The sequence below is a fragment of the Bos taurus genome, chromosome 3 (genome assembly GCF_002263795.3).
Source record: "Bos taurus isolate L1 Dominette 01449 registration number 42190680 breed Hereford chromosome 3, ARS-UCD2.0, whole genome shotgun sequence".
Taxonomy (NCBI): Eukaryota; Metazoa; Chordata; class Mammalia; order Artiodactyla; family Bovidae; genus Bos; species Bos taurus.
In genome coordinates this window covers 10,623,638-10,645,582 of record NC_037330.1, presented here as the reverse complement: position 1 = coordinate 10,645,582, position 21,945 = coordinate 10,623,638, and the positions used below count along the sequence as shown (strand labels likewise).

General features: G+C 40.3%; 1 long non-coding RNA gene across 2 annotated transcripts in view; it reads right to left on the bottom strand.

The window, feature by feature from the left end:
- Window positions 1–480: 480 nt before the first annotated feature.
- The window catches only part of LOC101903951 (uncharacterized), a 101,925-nt gene continuing 80,460 nt past the window's right edge, over window positions 481–21,945 (bottom strand). Inside the window, exons 5-7 of one of the 2 annotated variants that reach the window (XR_009493836.1) lie at window positions 20,022–20,441; window positions 17,690–17,755; window positions 481–3,528 (exon numbers count right to left, since the gene is read on the bottom strand). This is a non-coding gene — a long non-coding RNA (uncharacterized lncRNA). Of the gene's footprint in view, window positions 17,756–20,021; window positions 20,442–21,945 lie in introns of both variants that reach the window. The other variant, XR_001495611.3, reaches the window with a different exon arrangement.

Sequence of the window (21,945 nt, the reverse complement as noted above, 5' to 3'; positions counted from 1 at the left end):
TATGTAAATCTACTTTTTCAGCTATAAATTGTATGAAATATAAGTGCAAATTAAGTATTTCTGATTAAAATTTAGCATCCAAGTCAAGATGTGCTATAAGAGCAAGTACAGTGCTTCCCTGGTGGTCTAGTGGTTAAGGAGGATCTGCCTTGCAAAGCAAAGGACATCAGTTTAACCCCTGGTCCAGAAAGATCCCACATGCCACTAAGCAACAAGCCCATGAGCCACACTACTGATCTCATGTGCTGCCAACTATGGAAGCCTGTGCCTGGAGCCAGTACTCCGCAATATGAGAAGCCACCACAATGAAAAGCAGCCGCCACCTGCTGCAACTAGAGAAAGCCTTCGTGCAGCAACAGACCCACCACAGCCAAAAAACAAATAAATAAATATTTTTTTAAAATAAAACATATACCATATTTAGAAAACAGTACAAAAAAAGTGAAATTTGTATTAATTTTACAGTGATTACATGGTGAAGTGTTAATACATGGGATATACTCAGTTAAATCAAACACATTATTAAAATTTACTTCATTTCTTTCTTTTTACTTTTTTAATGTAAGTACTAGAAAATTTAAAATTACATGTGTCTCATATTATATCTCTACTGGCTAGCACTTTTCTGGAGCATGGACATAAGTTTAAATTTTATTTCTTCCACTTTCTATCTATGAAATGAGCTCAAATGTGCTTCAGGACCATTTATGAAAAATAGGCTGCTAACTGCTACACAGAAATGATATGAGATGCAAGTGAATTAACATATGTAATACACTTAGAATAGCTCAGGACACATGGTGTGCTTAATATATAGTAACAATTGTTCCTATTATTATGCCTATAGTTGTTACAGTGAGGAGAGAAGAAAAAAACTGGGAGGAGACTATAAAATATCATGAAGAAAGTCTTTTCCTGTGTCTTATGAAAGCCTTGTATAAAATGTCCATTTGGATCTGGGTGAAAAATGCCCATGGCCCGGATGTCATAGTGTCCAGCTGCACATTAGGACCTGAGGACATCCTCTCCTAGGCTATGGGTTATGATGTTCTCTGTCTCTTGTCTACTTCCCCACCGGATGCCAAAAGACACAACAAATCAAAGTGTCCTGATAAAACTTAGAGAGGGATATTAGAAAAAATGTGTCACTAAACTAGGAGTGTGAAGGCACTTTGCCACTTAACCACTCTGCCACTAAATTAGCCATCTATCTTTCAGAAAGACATTAATTTCTCTGGGCTCTGTTTCCCCATAAATTTAATAGGGATAATACAAAGTGTTATTATGAGGATTAAATAAGATAGTAAGATTGAGAGAGCTCTATAAACTACAGAGTATTGTGCCAATATCAATTTATTTTTACTTTCATAATCATTACTGCAGAATTAGCCTTTCTCTTAGACAAAACAAATAGTTGCTTCTCTGGGATTATTTCTAAGGATCCTGAAGACCTACCCATCTTCCAAATTACCCCTAAACTGATTTGTGATAAAATGGTCAAACCCTTTGCCATACAATTTCCAATACTATTTTGGGAAAAGAAAATGAAAAGTTATCCAGTTTAGGAATAAACTAATGAGTCACAAAACCATCAGCTATTAACACCAAGGCTCTTTATAGCTATCAAGTCACCCTGCAAGATTTTGAGGAAACGAGCCACAAATCATATCTCTTTTCACTTATTACTTCTCTCATTCATTCAACAAATATATATGGAGTGTCTACTACGTATGAGACAAGGTCCCTGCCCTGGAGAAGCTCATATTCTAGCTAGGGGAGAGGAGCAATAAACATAATAGATTTGTAACTGAGACAGTATAAATATCAAATATATGTAAGTGAGATAGAATGTGTGTGTGCCGTATTCAGTCATGTCCGACTCTTAACAAAACTATGGACTGTAGCCTGCCAGGCTCCTCTGTCCATGGGATTTTCCAGGCAAGAATACTGAAGCAGGTTACCATGTCCTACTCCAAGGATCTTCCCAATCCAGGGATCGAATCTATGTCTCTTGCATTTCCTGCATTGGCAGGCAGATTCTTTACCACTGCACCACCCGGAAAGCCCCCAAGTGAGATAGAATACTTCTACGAAACACCAGGGCAGAATAATGGGGCCCAGGGATGCAGCAGAAGTGAGTGATGGCATGTTTCCATACATTCATGTGGAAAAACCCGAACGAAACTTTTTGGCCAACCCAATAAACTGGGTGACCAGTTTGTCTCCTTGAGAAGGTAAAATTTAAGCAAAGACATGAAAGAGGTGACCACATAGATCTCTGGGGAAGAGCATTCCAGAAAGAGAAAGCTCATGTGAAGGTTCTAGGGCAGGAGCACACACATGAGTTCAAGAGTCAGTGAGGAGCCAGTCTAATAGTTATCACTCTTGTTGCTTATTTATACTGTGACAATATGCATATGACATAATATTTATCATTTTATCCATTTGTAAGTCTGCAATTCAGAGCAAGAAGCAGGGAGGTAAATCAAGGTGAGGTCAGAGATGTATGTTGAGAGTGAGATAGACCATGCAGAGCCTTACAGGTAGAAGGACCATATAATTTATTGTCCAGACAGGAACCCATGTAAGAGTAAAAAAGGTGTTACTAATAATTATACCGGAGCAAAAATCACAAACCAGACAAAACAGGATGCTTGGTAGCCCAATTGTTAAGCTGCTGTCTGGTCTCAGGCTTTTATTTTGAAGCAAATGGGAAATCACATCTAGAGAAGTTATATCCTACATTCAGAAACCACACCAAGTGTTTAGAGAGAGAAACTCTCAAGAAAGAGGAAGTCAGAAACAGAAAAATATTGTATATGTGAATCTAGAAACATGGTACAAATGAATGGATTTCCAGGGCAGGAATATAGACTCAGAAATAGAGAACAGACATGTGGTCACAAGGGTGAAGGGGAGAATGGGCCCGATTGGGAGGATAGGATTGACATATACATATTTGGGGCTTCCCAGGAGGTGCTATTGCCATGTATAAAATACAGCGCTGGTGGGAAGTTGCTGTATAACACAGGGAGCTCAGCCTGGTGCTCTGTGATGACCTAGAGGGGTGGGAGAGAGGCCCAAGAAGGAGGGGATATGTGTATACATATAGCTGATTCACTTCATTGTACAGAAGAAATTAACATAAGATTGTACAGCAATTATACTCCAATAGAAATAAAAAGAAAGGTATTGTAATTAGCCTCCAATTAAAATAAATAAATTTATCTTTTAAAAAAAGAAATAAAAAGAAAGGGGTATATGTAAGAAAGCAGTGTGCCCTGAAGTTGAAACTGGGCGATAATTTGTAATTTAGATGAAAAACAGTCTTGAGAAACTTAACACTTAGCCAATTCCAACTCCAAAAGCCTCTGCTTTTCCTGTCAATACTGATCGTGTGCCAGGTTTCCTCCAGATGTGAGTGGGAAGACACTGCTTGACACAGTTGGCAAATGACTCCTCAGAGCAGGAAGGGTGAGCCTGCAGGCTGCAGCAAATGTGGAAGAAGGCGATGCCTGCTAGACAGCCCTGTGAAAGAGGAACAAGAAGAAATAGTAGACGGGCAGAGGAAATCATTGTTTACTCTTTCTTAGACTATTTCCTCACTGCTATCATGGTCAACCCTCCTCAAAGAACCATCTTATTTAATATTACATTTTAGGTCCTCCACTTCTGTTCCACCCAGAGAAGTTTAGAACTCTCCCCCAGTCTAATGGCCATCCCTCTTGTTGCATATTTTTACTGTGATAAAATGTGTATGACATAATATTTATCATTTTAACCATTTCTAAGTCTATAATTCAACAGCATTAAATACACTCACAATTTTATGTGTCACCACTACTTATAACCAAAATATTTTCATCACCTGAACTCCCATTGCTTTCTTTTCTTTTGGCTGCCTCAGGTCTTAGCTGTGGCACACAACATCTTTATTGAGTCACAAAGGATCTTCTCATTGCAGTGCATGGGCTTTCTAGTTGCGGTGCATGGGCTTAGTCACTCGTGGCATATGGGATCTTCGTTCCATGACCAAGAATCAAACTGGCATCCCCTGCATTACAAGCTGGATTCTTAGCCACTGGACCACCAGGGAAGTCCTGCCTTTTTATTTTTGATGTTTATTCTAAATTCATGATTGTTGTTGTTGTTGTTATTGAGTCACCAAGTCATGTCCAACTCTTTGCGACTCCAAGGACTGCAACACGCCAGGCTTCCCTGTCTGTCACCATCTCCCAGATGGTGTGAGTTCATGTCCATTGAATCAGTGATGCCATTCAACCATCTGTCCTCTGTCACCCTCTCTCCTTCTGCCTTCAATCTTTCCCTGCATCAGGGTCTTTTCCAAGGAGCTGGCTCTTTGCATCAGGTGGCCAAAATATTGGAACTTCAGCTTCAGCGTCAGTCTTACAATGAATATTCAGGATTGATTTCCTTTTGGATTGACTGGCTTGCTCTCCTTGCTGTCCAAGGGACTCTTAAGAGTCTTCTCCAGCACCACAGTTCAAAAACATCAATTCTTCAGCTCTCCACCTTCTTTATGGTCCAACTCTCACATCTGTACCCATGAATTACAAACCCACAAACCCATGATTATCTCTCACTTAAATCCCAGTGATGATGAAGATCACATGGCTGACAAACTCATACTTCTGAAGGCCAAGTGTTCAGGTTCTAGGGCAGCTCAATGTTACTGAATGTTGTATTTGTATGTGTGTTAGTCACTTCAGTTGTGTCCGACTCTTTGTGACCTATGGATTGTAGCCCACCAGGTTCCACTGTCTATGGAGTTTTCCTGGCAAGAATATTGGAGTGGGTTGCCATGCCCTCCTCCAGGGGACCTTCCCAAACCAGGGATCAAACCTGCATCTCCTGCATTGACAGGTGGATTCTTTGCCACTAGCGCCACCTGGGAGCCTGTTACGGAATGTTACTCAGTGTTAAATCATCACTCCGTTTTCTAAAAGCATCCCATGTGCTCTCAGTTGTGCCCAGTTTACAAGCAAGCAAAGAGAAAGAAAAACACGCCACAGCTCCCACCTTCCCCAGCCTCCACAATGCATAAGGAGAGCCATATGACACAATATTTACGAAGCAAAAGCTGTGGGGAGGACCTCACAGCAGAGCTTGTGAACAAGTGGGAGGGGAGGCATACTCATGCCTTTCCCCACCCATTTCTACTGCTTCAAATAGGACACTAACACGGAATTGAAAGAGCCATTTTGTGGCCATAAGGTGACAAGCACACTCTATGTGTGACTAAGTAGAAAAAAAAGACATGCCTTAAGTCCCATATGGCTTTGCAAAGCTGCTACACCAGCCCTGGGTGGTTCACTAGCAGACATAAAAATAAAGCTTTGGATTAAATGTCTGTTTAAGTCAATGTTGTTTCATTTTTTGTTTATTCAAGTCTCTGTGCCTTTCAATTGAATACAAAAAAAAAAAAAACTTCTTTCTCATGGGATCATTGTTGCTTTAATATAGTCTGTGCCAACCAATAGCAAAGTGGACCACACTCTCCAGTTGTATCCTGACCATTTCTAATAGGCAGTATTATTTTTCTACAAAAAAATGTACACAGATAAAGATGCTAATCACACCTCTTGAAAATGAGTAAACTAGCCACATAAATTACCTCCCTTTAAAAAAATTTTTCAAAAGATTTTCTTTAATATCATAAGGTATTTTCATGGATAAATGGGCTTGTAAACACATACCTATCTTTCGACAAGATTATTTCCTAACCCTCCCCCAACACTCCCACATCAAGGTGAACATGAGATTGAAGAAATGAACGCAGGAAATGGAGCAGAGAGGGGAAAGAGTGGATACAAAGGATGGAATATAACACTGTGTTTACTTATTCTCCTGTGTCACACAAAGCTGCCAGAGGGTCCCTTCAACCTAGCTTCCTACCAGCATCCCCACCCCACCCACACACGCAGACACACCAGCACACACAACTGCTCTACTTCCAAATGTCTGAGCCTCAGTCAGTTAGTTCTTGTATCTTCCCTAGAAACCTCCTTAATCCTTTTCTTTCCAGAAAATGTTCAATGCTCTAGAACTGGTTAGTGACCTGAAGAGAGGCAGGATTTGAGGGTGTTACAGAAATTAAATGAATAGTCTTTTTTAGGCTTCAGAGATAAAGCAGAGCAGGTCTCTGACCTTGCTTCTAACCCGCCTGCTGACAGTGCAAGACTTGCAACACCTTAAATAAGATGGGAGAGGAATCTTGAGATTGTTGAGGCCCTGAAGGGGGCCTGGTCAGCCAAGCCCCACACTTAGCAACATTCCAAGTTTTATAAGACAAAACAAACAGTATTAACATGAAACCAGGCTTGCAATTTGGTCACAGATTGATGATGGTATCAGTTTGCTTCTGTCCTGGGATTATAAACAGGAACCCTGAACTGCAGTCTTTGAAGTCTCACCCACGGAGCAGACTTGCTGCCTGAGACCCTTTACCAACTGGGGTTCCAGGTGTGCTGTGACTCGGGGACATCCCAGCACTGATTAAGCCTGGATGTTGGTCAAAACCCAATTTGTTAATGTATTCTCTGCTCTTTCTATTTTTCTTTTCTTTTAATGTTAATATGTTGAAAGTAAGCAGATAATTCTCTAATAAATATCTATATTATTTATTTTTATATAACAAGTGGCTTATTTTGTTAATAAATCCTTTGAACCTGAGACAAAAGTGAAAACTTTTGGCAAAACAAAGGGTGAAAAGAAAAAATCATCAAAATTTCTTCATATTCATACTTGAGTGATTGTAATCTCACCCAGGCTTCAAGAAAAAAAAATGAGATACATGAAAGATAACAGAAAAAAATGAGAAAATGTCATAAATAAGTCCCTGTTTGCTTTATTTTTCCCTTTTAACCAGATGCCACAGTTTTTCTTTAACAGCCAAATATCTTCTCAACATACTCAAGATACCTAGCAAAAGCAAAGTCACTCAGTCGTGTCTGACTCTTTGTGACCCCATGGACGGTAGCCTATGAGGTTCCTCCATCCATGGAATTTTCCAGGCAAGAGTACTGGAGTGGGTTGCTGTTTCCTTCTTCAGGGGATCTTCCCGACCCACGGATTGAACCCAGGTCTCCAGCATTGCAAGCAGATGATTTTACTCTCAGAGCCACCAGGGAAGCTTAATGATACCTAGTGCTTCTTAATTAAGCATAGAAAAAAGGAAGTGACACGATTCTTCTCCTATGATAGACTAGGGTACATTATAGGAAGTATAGAAACTTCATCAAATAAATTAAATTTAATTAATTTCTACCATTCTATGCCTATTAAATTAGTAACATTTATTTATGGAAACTCTGATAAACTTGCAGGACATCTTAGAAAGCAATTTGTTAATACATATTGAGTCAAAAAATAGTTATGACTTTGACTTAACAATTGCACTTGTGATGTATCTTGCGAAATAATTCAAAAAAAGATTCCACATCAGAGTTACATATGATGAAAACTTGAAGATGCTCATTTCAGAGTTACTTAGGATTGCAAAAGAAAAAAAAAAGGGAACAAGCCTAATGCAATAAATATTAATGACAGTGTGCTAGCCTGTATACGAAGCAGTAGAGATACAGTTCAAAGAAAAATTCCATGCCCACATTGGGTTTATGCACTAGTGGGACAAACAAATAAAAATATGTGTCAAGTAGTGATCACATCAATGAAAAACAAATGAAGTAAAGAAAATGATTGAGCTTCTAAATGATGGAGCCAGACATTAAACTCAGGTCATGTGAGTTATGTTTTACCAACTTTTTGTTTTGTTATGTTTTATCAAAGTCAATGCTATACCAAATTGCCTCAAAGCAGACCCAGGAAAGTCATTCAAATCTGCTGCTCTAAATTCTCCCATGAAGAACAAGGAAGGAAATCATATTAGAGAAGGTATGAAGGAGACAGAATTTCAGGACCTCAAGGTGTCTCGAGGGCAGGTGTCTTTGTAAAGCCATGGGAGAGAGTTGTCTGTAACCAGCTCACAGGACAAGGCTGAGGCAGTGAGGGGGTTTCCCTTCAGCCTCTTCCCTGATCCCTGAGTATGGTTGAGACCAAGACCATGGCCCTGCTGCTGCTGCTGCTGCTAAGTCACTTCAGTCGTGTCTGACTCTGTGCAACCCCAGAGACGGCAGCCCACCAGGCTTCCCTGTCCCTGGCATTCTCCAGGCAAGAACACTAGAGTGGGTTGCCATCTCCTTCTCCAATGCGTAAAAGTGAAAAGTGAAAGTGGAGTCACTCAGTCGTGTCCAACTCTTCATGACCCCATGGACTGCAGCCCACCAGGCTCCTCCGTCCATAAGATTTTCCAGGCAAGAGTACTGGAGTGGGGTGCCATTGCCTTCTCCGAGACCATGGCCCTACTTCCACATAAAACTTGCTTCAGGAGTCCTTTTATAATATCTTATTTGATGAGAACTCTGAGAACTAGAATCTTAAGTGTCACCAAATTGGGAGGTGCCATTTATGCACAAAAGACTCAAATTCTATGTTTTCTCAGATGTTCTTCCTCTGCCCTTGGTATATGAGGGCCTATGAACCCCAAAATGTCATTAAAAAAAAAAAAAACAGTGAAGATTTTCCAAAGCAGATGTTCCTGACTTTCCAGCGAATTATCTATGAAGACAAAGATAGATGTGAAGATTTACAAAGAAAAAAGAAAAATCTTACACCACCATCAGTCAACCTATTAGCCTAATGTGAAAAGCTGATGGTAATTGCTTGGTAAGTGCAATCAGTAGCCTTAATATACCTTGCTACACAAAACCTGTCCACCTAAAACCAAAAAGTGTGGAGACACTTTGTCCCTTCTGCAATGTTGCCCCTCTGGATTAGAGAAATTGAGTCTGTGCCAAGTAGAAAACTGAGATCAAACCCTTCTCTGCATGCATATTGATATTTTAGTGGCCAAAGTGTTATCTGTTCTCATCCTCCTTCTTTCAACATACATTCAGGAATTACAACATCTAGAAAACATCAAGGAAAATTTGGGGTGAGGGTAGGGGTGCTGTGGCAATATTCCATTCCATTAGTGGTCCAGGGAATGTTACATTCTCACTATAACCCGCTGTGTAGGTGGGTAGAGTCAGGTAGAGCCCTAGCAAACAATCCTTACTAGGGATTGGGGTTTCCTTGTAATCCAGCGTTCAGCATCTAAAATAAATAGTCAGTACACCTGCAACTAATATAACGTTATATGTCAACTATATCTGAATTAAAAAAAATAATAAATGAATAAATAAACAGTAGGACAAGATTCAGATCAATTAGAAGTGAAAGTGAAAGTCGCTCAGTCATGTCTGACTCTTTGCTACTCCATGGACTGTACAATCCATGGAAGGCCAGAATACTGGAGTGGGTAGCCTTTCCCTTCTCCAGGGGATCTTCCCAGCCCAGGGATTGAACCCAGGTATCCCACATTGCAGGCGGATTCTCTACCAGCTGAGCCACAAGGGAAGCCTGATCAATTAGAAGCCACACAATGGACTGCAGCCTGCCAGGCTCCTCTGTCCATGGGATTCTCCCTACAAGAAAACTGTCGTGGGTGACTATGCCCTCCTCCAGAGGATCTTTCTGACACAGGGATTGAACCCACGTCTCCTGCATTGCTGGTGGATTCTTACCTCTGAGCCACCAGGTAAGCCTCTATATACCTTCAGCACCTTCCAAAGCAGATGTGGAATGCCTGCAGCCTCGGTCCCTTCCACTCTGCTATTAGACTGATCATCAGTCTAACAGATCATCTGTCTAATCAGATCTAATGATCACTCTAATAGCAGAGTGGACAGAGAATGAGGCTGAGGGCAGTCCATGTATGCTTTGGAAGGTGCTGATGGTGTATATCAATAACCTCATATATGCAGATGACACCACCCTTATGGCAGAAAGTGAAGAAGAACTAAAGAGCCTCTTGATGAAAGTGAGAGACCAGAGTGAAAAACTTGGCTTAAAGTTCAATATTCAGAAAACTAAGATCATGGCATCTGGTCCCATACCTTCATGGGAAATAGATGGGGAAACAGTGGAAACAGTGGCTGACTATTTTGGGGGGCTCCAAAATCACTGCAGATGGTGATTGCAGCCATGAAATTAAAAGACACTTGCTCCTTGGAAGGAAAGTTATGACCAATCTAGACAGCGTATTAAAAAGCAGAGACATTACTTTGTCAACAAAGGTCCCTCTAGTCAAGGCTATGGTTTTTCCAGTAGTCATGTATGCATGTGAGAGTTGGACTATAAAGAAAGCTGAGTGCTGAAAAATTGAACTATGGTGAAATTGAACTTTTGAACTGTGGTGTTGGAGAAGACTCTTGAGAGTCCCTTGGACTGCAAGGAGATCCAACCAGTCCATTCTAAAGGAGATCAGTCCTGGTTGTTCACTGGAAGGACTGATGTTGAAGCTGAAAATCCAATACTTTGGCCACCTGATGCGAAGAGTCGACTCATTTGAAAAGACCCTGATGCTAGGAGGGATTGGGGGCAGGAGGAGGAGGGGACGACAGAGGATGAGACAGTTGGATGGCATCACGGACTCAATGGCCATGAGTTTGGGTAAACTCCGGGAGTTGGTGATGAACAGGGAGGCCTGGAGTGCTGCAGTTCATGGGGTCACAAAGAGTCGGACACGACTGAGCGACTGAACTGAACTGAACTGAAGGTGCATAGAGGCTTACTTGGTGGCTCAGAGGTAAAGAATCCACCAGAAATGCAGGAGATGTGGGTTCGATCCCTGCGTCAGAAAGATCCTCTGGAGGAGGGCATGGTAACCCACTCCAGTTTTCTTTCAGGGAGAATCCCATGGACAGAGGAGCTCGGCAGGCTGCAGTCCATGGAATCCGCAAAGATTTGGACACGACAGAGAAAGTAAGCACAGCACAGCACAGGAGGTACATAGAAAGAACTCTTTCTTACAAGAAAAGTAAAACAACCTGGCCTGAGGTCTAATAAAACATCTTGCAGAGCAAAGCAAAAGAGACCTTGTTATATTTTGGAACTAGATAGACTTGTGCTTGCATACTCATTATGAACATTGTAGAAGCTGCAGAATTGTTCACTTTAAACTGGTTAATTTTATGTTACGTGAATTTCACCTCCATTTTTTAAAAGGAGTGAGAAAACATCTGGTAGCAATTTACCTGGACTCTAAGAAAATGCCTTGTCCTCACAGACTTAATGACATAGGACTTATGAAACAAGAAGCAAGAGAACAATGCAATACTGCAAAGCAATTATCTTTCAATTAAAAATAAATACTTTTTTTTTAAATGAAGGGAAATATATAAATATTCATCCTAAAAAAAAGATGTTTAAAAAGGAGAAAGCAAACATAAAAGAAGTATAATATGAAAATAAAATTAATTGTACCAAATCCAAATATATCAATTATCTCAACACATGTAAATCAAACTTGTCAGTTAAAAGAGAATATCAGGTTGGATTACAACACAATCCGACTTCTGTGCTTCTTACAAAAGACACACCTACAGCATGAAAATAATGAAAAGTTGAAAAGAATGAGAAGTAATACGTCAAATGCTAAGAGACAGCCATTATAGATAAATTAAAATCAGTCAAAGAAGACTTTAAGACAAATAATATCATTAAACAGAGTTTCTATACAATGATTAAAAATTAAAGTAACTAAAGCAACATAACAATTCTAAACATGTAGATGTATTATTAAATAGGTAGACTCAGTAGACATAAACAAAAGTCAAAAGACCTGCAGAAATAAACTGAAAAATCACCATGATGGTGGGAGATTATAGCACATGTTTTTTTCAATAAATTATGATTCAAGCAACCAAAACAATTCAGCAAAAATATAGAAGTGCTGAATAACACAATTAACAACTTTCATCTGATGGGACATTTAGAAATGTTTATTATATATTTAATAAGGCTATAAGAGATGTCTCAACCTATTTTAAAGAATAGTTGTCACATGAATCTAATTTAGTCCTCAAACTCAAAGAATCTAGCTGTGAATGCAGAGGAAAGGGGGTTCAATCTTAAGTGAACGGAAACAAATATTCTGTCATGTAATACTACAAGAAATAGAAATTAAAATGTGCAATAGAAAAAAAAAGTTTAAAGGCTATATACTCTTGCCCTTCTGAATCTATGAAGAGTTTATCTCCTAGGTACTTTTTTAACCTCAGGAATAATACATAATGCAGTTTCGTAATCTGATGTTTTTAACCTAATATTACATCATAGGCATTTTGTCATGCCATTGTTCTCGTCTTTTTCTTAGAAACAGATCCCCAGCCCTAAAGTTTCTCCCTCCTTTGGCCAGAAATCAAAAGCCTCTAAAAATAAACTCACATCAATAAGACACCTGCAGACCAACACACCCAGAAAATCAGAATCCCTTTTAGACTCAGTCTGGGTCAACCTCCTGCACAATACATTCTAATTCCTGCCACAGCCAAATGCATTTCCTTTTGTTAAAATCTCAGTTGTGGTGAAATAAAAGCTAACTTCTGTTCCCTCAGTCAACTGGAGGTTTAGAATCAAACTACCCACAGATTTTCTTTTTCTGGAATATTGTCAATACCACCGCGTTTCCCACCGCAGAAACCCACAACCATTGTTTCTTTCTAGTTTTTCGATGAGCAAGTGGTTCTGCCTGAGCTTTTTCAAGAAAAATTCACACAAGCCTTACCTCATTGCAATCTATTTCCACAACAAACTAGTCCTTGAGTCAAAGTTGCAGGGATGACTGTTAGTCTTCTTAGGGTAGAAAGATACAGCAAGTAAATTTCTTCATGTATTAACATGATAAGAAGAAGATTTAAAAGGTAACAAGGAAAAGTGCCCCTGGCCACTTTCACTTAGAAACTGGAGCGGCCCTTGCTGTCACCTGGGTGCTAAGCCCCTGGAAAGAAAAGGCACTATTGAGTTTTCTCTTTCCTTTTTCAGTCAAATCTGAATAGTTTTTCTACCCATTTGAGAAATCAGCCAAAGATATTTTAGGTAGAGGGAAATGAAAGCGAAAAGGTCTTCCTTTGTTTCCTGATTTCAAGGAATTCACACCTGGAGTAGTGAGTCTCCAAGTGTGGCCCTTGGCCTGGCAACATCTACATCACCTGGAAACTTGTTAGAAATGCAAATTCTTGGGCCTCAAGCCAGATCAAATAAACCTGAAACTCTGAGGGGTGACATGAGCAGGCTGTGTCTGAACAAGCTCTCCAGGGTGACTCTGATGTACAATAAATTTTGAAAACCATTACTCAGACCATTCCTGTCTAACCGTCTGCCAGGTGGGCCAATAAATTCCTATAGCCTTGGGTGAGGTTCAGGTTGCAGTTTTAACCAGACTGCCAAGTAGAGAGGTGAATGAGCAGATAAATCCTGCCAGAGAAGCAGGGCAGTGGAAGTGACTGGAAGAGATATTAGTAGAAGCACAGTCACATTAGTACCCCACTGAGGCTCTTGGAGCAGGCATGGGCAGGTCTACTATGGAATCTAGATAATCTCTCAGCTCCAGGGCTGGTAGCAAATAAAGTAGTAATATCTTGGTTCCCCTAGGACCACTCCCAACACCAGTAGTGGAGCTTTCATGCAATGATGTCTAACACAGTATCAGCTCAGATACAAGGTACAAGAAGATCTGACAGACCACATGAAGGATAGGAAATTAGCATTGGGAGGGGGTGGTCACCAGGCTGACACCTGGAAGAAGCAGAAGACCTACAAATCAGCTCTTATTTATTCATTTATCTATGCACTCATTCAAAGTATGTTCGTTGAGCATCTGTGTGCTCAAACACATTTTAAGTAGCTGAACTGCTATAGTATTTGCATATAGCCATTTTTTGTCATATAGTCATTTTTAAAAATTTAAGTAGCTAAACTGTTATAGTGACCTCTCCATTCTTCAGAAATTTCTTGGAGGCAATTATGGTTCTTTTAGAGAGTGCTAAACTAGATACATATTTTTTAATTTATTTGGCTGCACCGGGTCTTATTTGCAGCATGTGGGATCTTTTTTTAGTTGTGGCACATGAATTCTTAGTTACAGCATGTGGCATCTAGTACCCTGACCAGGGATTGAATCCCGGCCCCCTGCTTTGGGAGCACAGAGTCTAAGCCACTGGACCACCAGGGAAGTCCCATGACCTAGGCATATTTTAACATTGCTTTTGAGTGAATTCTATCAACTGTAATGAATTCAATGAATCTAATGAATGCAATGAGGTTATATTATTATATAAGCTGAGTTATGCTGCTAGGCATTGAGTACTAGCACTTGGATTGTCATAGCACTATGGATCTTGACATTTGGGCCACATATATGTACATTATCTGGAATTAAAATCCCTATTAAAAAAATAATATCACATCTGGGAGGAACTGAGCTTTTCTTGGCCACTATAGTGATCATGCCTCAGGGTTATGAATGCAGACCCCTCAAGGTAAGAGTCTCTATGCCAATTTAAAAGTAAGCAGTTATTTTCCCATCCTGAGTAGATGACCCTGGGAAAACCAGATGAACAAGTAAGTTTGAGGGTAGCGGTCTCGCAGTGGCATTATCTTGAAAGAGATAAATGTAAATTTAGCCACTTTACTAGTGTGATATCTGTCTTTAAGAATTAGAGAGGACATGATGTACTGAGTTAAGCTAAGATCTGAGAAGGAAGATATCCTGAAAAAGAAAAAAAAAAAAAAAAAGCTGGTGTGTAGCCAAGTTTCCCTGGAGGAATAAATGGCAACCCACTCCAGTATTGTTACCTGAAGAATTTCATGGACAGAGGAGCCTGGTGGGCTACAGTCCATGGGGTCACAAAGAGCTGACATGACTGAGCATGGACAGAAGCTTCAGCCAAGTTTCAGGTAAACCTGACCTTTCTTAAGGAAATTGGAGAATGGATAATGAAGTGATTAAAGGGATTTGATCTTCTAGGAGTGCCTTTGAACTCCCAAAGGAGTTATACTCCTTAGTCTTGGGGGCTTACCATTAAATATAGAAGATATATCATCTTACATTATAGAGATAAACCTGTTTGGAGAATATAACACCCAGAAGTGAGGCCTCTAAGCTCTCACAGAATGTGTGCTGTGCTAGTTGGCCCAGCCCCAAACAGACCAAGGCCTGGGTAAGTGAGGTACAGTGTGAGGAGTTTTTGATAGATCTTCTGGATAACAGTCACTCAATCTACTGGATTATGAAAAGTCACACTTATTAGCTGCTAAGATACTGAAGTTCCGTCCTGAAAAGAAACACATTACTTAATATTTCTGTGTCCCTAAGAGTGTCTGGAAGGCTTTACCTATGCCATTATCCCACTTTTAATTGGCTGTTTTCCTCCACAAGACTGAACTTCATGAATACTCCAGCCTCACAGCTATAAAAGCCCAATGGGTGAAAATGGACAGTGGGCACATATTGTCATCATATAAGGCTAGAGCAATACTATCATGGTTTGAACTTCCATCCTTCTTCTTCATGAGGAGCTCAGCAATCCCAGCAGGATTAGTTGAGGCACACAAATCTGTTTTAAGATTAAACATTCTTATCTATATAATCCCAGGAGAGCCCTTCTTCTGGTTCCAAGAATAAACACTGCACATAATCAAAGGCACAGCCACAATCTAAAGTGAGGGTAAGTCTACATCCTGTTGTGAGAAGACCTCTCCCTTGAGTAATAATATGACTTGTTAATACCCAGATACCTATAAAACAAGAAGGGTGGCTGACTGTGACAATAGATAATACTGATAACAGTGAATCTGGTGAAGCTCCAGAGCATGGAGTGCTAGGAGATGAACTTGGCATAGGGTTTTAGCCAGGATGTCGAAGTTCAAAAAGAAGTCATACGATAGATGAAAGTTCATTCACATGGAGTGCTACATGTATGATCTCAGAGGGATGGACCCTGTAGTGTGCGAATGGGCTCAGTAGGTGGCTGACCCCAACGAACAGGATGGATATAGAAAGTATTTCCAATGGCTTGAAATCCCACTTTACATGGGATCTATAGTTACAAACTAGTATCCAAAGCCATGGTCTTAAGAACGTTGAAAGGAAGGATGAGTAGGCCTGAACCTGACCATTTATCTCATTCCTTCTTAAGAACAGAACGTTTCTTATCTGGGATGTACTTTATGGAGCTACCAGATCTCCAGGAACACAGACTCTAGGGATGAAGCTACTGTCTGATGAGTATTAAAGGGAAATTCCTTCTCTACCCCAACCCCCACAACTTTCATTGACTCTCTATTCCCTTTCTCTGGACTCATCCCTGCTAGGGTACCAGGTGAAGCTGTCTGGGAGGTGTGGCCTTGAGCATTATTATATGTCCAGGTTAGTAGAACAAACGGAGAAGGCAATGGCACCCCACTCCAGTACTCTTGCCTGGAAAATCCCATGGATGGAGGAGCCTGGTGGGCTGCATTCCATGGGGTCGCTAAGAGTTGGACACGACTGAGCGACTCCACTTTCACTTTTCACTTTCATGCATTGGAGAAGGAAATGGCAACCCACTCCAGTGTTCTTGCCTGGAGAATCCCAGGGATGGGGGAGCCTGGTGGGCTGCCATCTCTGGGGTCGAACAGAGTCGGACACGACTGAAGCGACTTAGCAGCGGCTGCAGCAGCAGTAGGACAAAAATGACCTTCACCAGTTCACATTAGCCTATTTGACCTGCATGGCTCCTGAGATTGTTTATTCATATCTCCCTAGAAGAGGGTACAACTTCATACCAAATCTTAGAAAAGTAGACCTAACTCACTATCATACTACACGCCTCATCATTCTCTTCCAGTCCATCCCGAGAATGGTTGTAGACCTTGTATGACTGGGAAAGTGCCTTCATGAAGTCCAGTGAGACAGCCAGGGATCCTGCACAGTTTGCTCTCCAGTTTCTTGTGCCATGGTATAACACTTTTCAGTCTCCTCTTTCAGGTAGGATAACAGAAATGCCACTCATCAAAATGTCAGTGCCTGTATCTTTATTGATATTCAAAGCTGAATTGGCAGCCATATCTTCTTCCTAGGATTGTAGAAGTCAGATCTGTAGGCACAAGATAAGCAACTCTATCCTTGACCTTTGAATTGGCTACAAAGCCACCAACCAGACCCAGTAGCCCAAAGAATGACATTTATTAGGCAAAACTGCTGTTGTGCAAGATCCCCTTTTATAGAAAGGTTGTTGTTGTTCAGTTGCTAAGTCGTGTCCAACTAAGTTTGTGACCCCATGGATTGCAGCACACCAGGCTCCTCTGTCCTTTGCTATCTCCCAGAGTTTGTTCTAATTCATGTCTTTTGAGTCAAAAAGGTGGGTGTCCATTACACTCGGCCCCACATGATATTCTGGGAACCTAAATGCAATGGCAGGGTAAAACTGTGGATTTCAGGATGTTATGCATGAATCTGAAACAGAGAGACCCAAAAGACAGGATAGCAAGATAAACTCAAATCAAAGCTAAGAAAACATTTCAGACAGTCAGTATGAAGAACTACACTGAGAAGGAGCCCAGGTTTGAGGCAACAGAAAGGCCATAAAGAAAAAACACATATGAGCCCAAATGGTTTCAAGTGGAGAGAGGAAAACTAAGCCTGGAAGAAGACAGTGGCCTGAGTTCATAGAACCCCTGTGGCCTTGGATTTGATAGGAAAGAGTCCAGTGAAGTGACCAATCCTGCTTACAAAAGGCCTGTGTACCTCAGGTCTTTCGGAGCCACTTGGCACAAGGTGTGCTTCTGAAACTGTTGTTACATCCCTTTGACACTGCAGGAAAAAAAAAAAAAAAAACTTTAGATGGAAGAGGTATTATTTTTTTTTAAGAAATTATATAGAGAGAAATACAGACAATTGAGTACAAATACAGAGTACAGACAATTGAAAAATTGGGTTCCACTCTCAAGTTGCTTTTTGTGTGTGACTTCAGCAAGAGTTGCTTCTTTGGCTCAGATGGTAAAGCGTCTGTCTGCAATGCAGCAGACCCGGGTTCGATCCCTGGGTTGGGAAGATCCCTTGGAGAAGGAAATGGCAGCCCACTCCAGTATTCTTGCCTGGAAAATCCCATGGACGGCAGAGCCTGGTAGACTACTGTCCATGGGGTCGCAAAGAGTCAGACACGACTGAGCGACTTCACTCAATGAATAAATAGCTAGAAATGGCAATAGCTTGGACAGACGATAGTTAGAAATTTTGCAGTCAAGGGAAGAACAGAAATAGATCAATACATCTTGGGAGGCTTAGTAGATAGCAGAAAAATATGCTTTATATGGAGGTGACAGATGTGTGTGTGTGTGTGTGTGTGTTAGGCTGAAGGCCAAGTGTCAAAAGAAGTTTCATGTAAGAGTCAGAATAAACAGATCAGATCAGAATTCTGAAGGTACTGGCAAAGGATGTGCTCTGGAGCTAAGGAGACATTTAGCCTTAAAGAAGAAGAGAAATGCCTCATCTTATGAGGCGGAAGATGTACACGAAGTTCATGCATTTTGTATACGCAATGTTTATTCCAAACAGAAGCACTAGTTACCCAGTAAAATATGGTTTCTCCAGGTGGATCATAATTCAAGTAAAGTGTAATTATTGATCTCCTTCCCTAAATCAATTGAAAGCTCGCTCTTTGCACAATGGAAAAAAACAAAAAATGGAGGATGCAGAAGGTCAGGAGCAACCATTCAGGATAAGGATGCCTGAAATAAAATGGCTCAGAAGCAAGTAAAAGAAAACAAAATTGATTGACATATACACACTACTATATATACAATAGATAATTAATAAGAACGTACTATATAGCACAGGGAACTCTACTCAATACTCTGTAATGACCTATATCAGAATCTAAAACAGACTGGATTCACTTTTCTGTACACCTGAAACCTATACATTATAAATCAACTATACACCAATAAAAATTAATTAAAATAAAAAGAAAAATTGATGTCACATTTATCCTGCCAGAATTCTAGATTGGAATGATATTTTGAGCACAGATTCAAATTCCACCACCCACGTTTTTTATATGAAATATTTTATACAGAATGTTTCCAATATAAATTTGAAAGGTTAATATCATGAACACTTGTATACACCACTCAGATTCAAGAAATGTTAACAATTTGCTTGAATTATAAGCATTATGTTGGTGTTTGTTTGTCTGTATAAATTTATTGTCAAGCTACTTGAAACTGGGTTTGATATTTAGCCATTAAATACTTCAGCATACATTTCCTATAAGAAAAATGTCTTCAACAGAGCTTCAATACTTTTATCATCACCTAGGAATATTATATAAAAAAAAAAATACCCTGTTATCATGCAACTATCAGGCCATATGGTCAAATTTCCCAAACTCACCAACAGATGCTTTTATAGTTTTTTTTTAAACTAGAAAAACTTTTGAAACTTTTATAGTTTTTTTTCTTTTCTTGAAACTAGTGAGGTTTTTGAAACTAGAATCCAATCAAGGTTATGCACTACATTTGTCTTATATCTTTTGTCATTTTTAAGCCAGAACAGCCACACAAACATACTGTTTTTTTTTAATCCCTGTGACATGGGCATTTTGAAGAAGTTAGAACAATCACCTTATAAAATTACCACACTCCTGATGCACTGTCTCCTGCAACATTACTTAACATGCTCCTATGTCTCCTGTATTCCCTGTATATTGAAACTAAACTAAAGTCTTGATTAAATACAGATGAAACATTTCAGGCAAGGATATTTCAAAGGCAGTGCTATTGCTTCCAACTGCATCACACCAGGAGCACACAATGTCAAGCCATCCACTATCAGTGACATAGCGTTTGATTCCACCAGTTCTCTCCAAAGCTACAGTGAACCCCCTGCAAGCAGGAAGTAATCCACAAGATGCTACTTAGCCTCATCCAAATATTCTATTTCCGAATAAACTTTCACCTAATGGTTCCATATTCATTGATAATAACTGCTGGAATTTATGATTTCAGGATGGCAAAACAGTGGTGTCTAGTAGTATCATTCCTTCAACATTTATTAGTTGGCAATCTGGAGTACTCACTTCACTTTAAAAGGCAATGTGGCTAGCCACCAGTATTCCACTTTTAATCTTCCTTCTGAGTATATGATGGGTGGATTAGTCAGCTTTTGCTTCAGCAACAAACAAGCCCAAATCTTATTGACTCACAACAACAAACATCCCTTATGAATCTGTGATTTGCCTGTGGCTCAGCTGTAGCTCTTCTGGGCTTTGCTCCAGGCTCCAGATCAGTGTAGTGTGTCTCTCAAACCAGGAGTCTGAAAAAGAAGCAACAGCTCCTGGGGGCCTGCTCTTCTCTTCTTGGATGTTCTGAGTGCTAAAGAGACAAAGGATGAGATGCTTTGTAAAGCCACTGCTCCAGGCCAGTGTGCTGTCACTTCTGCCCACGTGGCATCAGTTGGAGCAAGTCACAAAGTCAGTAGGGTGAAGTTTACTGTGTTCCTGGGGAAAAGGGAAGAAGAAAGTTATTTCCTAAAAAATCTACACAAGCTGCCATTGTGGGATTGCACTTGTCTACCCTCCTAAATTTGGACATGACCATATAACTTGCTTGGGTCATGAAAATATGAGTAGACATATGGTGTATTTTCTAGCACATTCCTTTCCACTGCCACAATAGCATTCTAAATCATTGAGTCTCTGTCATTTTGTATCCCTAAGTGAGGAAGATGTGGATCAGAACAGCTGCTAATCCAAGACGGACGAGGGGTGAAAATGAAAAATAAACACTCTTGTTTCAAGCCACTAAGATTTTGAGGTTGTGGCATAATCCACCTACCCAGACTAACACAGAGTAAAGCTTAAATATTTCCTTTTAATTACTAATTTTCATAATAAGAAGTTGGTGTCCTAAGAATCTCCACTGTAGTAAATAAGCTTTTATTTCCCCTTTTTCTTTTTTTCTTTTATCTTTTTTTGAGTGTCATTACAAACTCAGACATTGATATAATTCAAGCATTATTCTTTTGAGGTTAGTATTGTCCCAAACTTGTCCAGTGAGAGCTGTTCCCTTTTAACAAGACCCCTATTACTCTTTAGAATTTCTTTCCATTATGATGGCATAAGAAATCTTAACCTCACTTTAAATTTCTCCTGCTTCAAAGCTAGAACTTGTCATTTCTCTAAGGAGCCTTGCTTCTTTTTAGTGAACATCGTATTTTAGAAAATAGTACTTGAATGTAGCTGTGCTCATTGCTACTGGAGTACATTGGTTTCTAAACTCTTTTGTTGAATAGAGCATATTCTCAAATTTTTGTTCTCTCCCTGTCTCTCCACACACACATATATATGTATATAGACATAGATATATAATAGACTTATAGATTATACACTACTGCTACTGCTGCTAAGTCGCTTCAGTCGTGTCCGACTCTGTGCGACCCCATAGACAGCAGCCCACCAGGCTCCCCCATCCCTGGAATTCTCCAGGCAAGAACACTGGAGTGGGTTGCCATTTCCTTCTCCAATGCATGAGAGTGAAAAGTGAAAATGAAGTCGCTCAGTCATGTCCAACTCTTCGAGATCCCATGGACTGCAGCCTACCAGGCTCCTCCATCCATGGGATTTTCTAGGCAAGAGTACTGGAGTGGGGTGCCATTGCCTTCTCCAGATTATACACAGATAAATATAAACTGCTGTTGTCATTGTTCAGTCCTTCAGTCCAGTCCAATTCTTTGCAACCCAAGGACTGTGGCACGCCAGGCTTTCCTGTCCTTCAGTATCCCCTGGAGTTTTCTAAAACTCATGTCCACTGAGATGCCATCCAACCATCTCATCCTCTGTTGTCCCCTTCTCCTCATGCCCTCAATTTTTCTCAGCATCAGGGTCTTTTCCAATGAGCTGGCTCTTCATATCAGGCGGCCAAAGTATTAGAGCTCCAGCATCAGCCCTTCCAGTGAATATTCAGGTATGATTTCCTTTAGTATGGACTGGTTTGATCACCTTG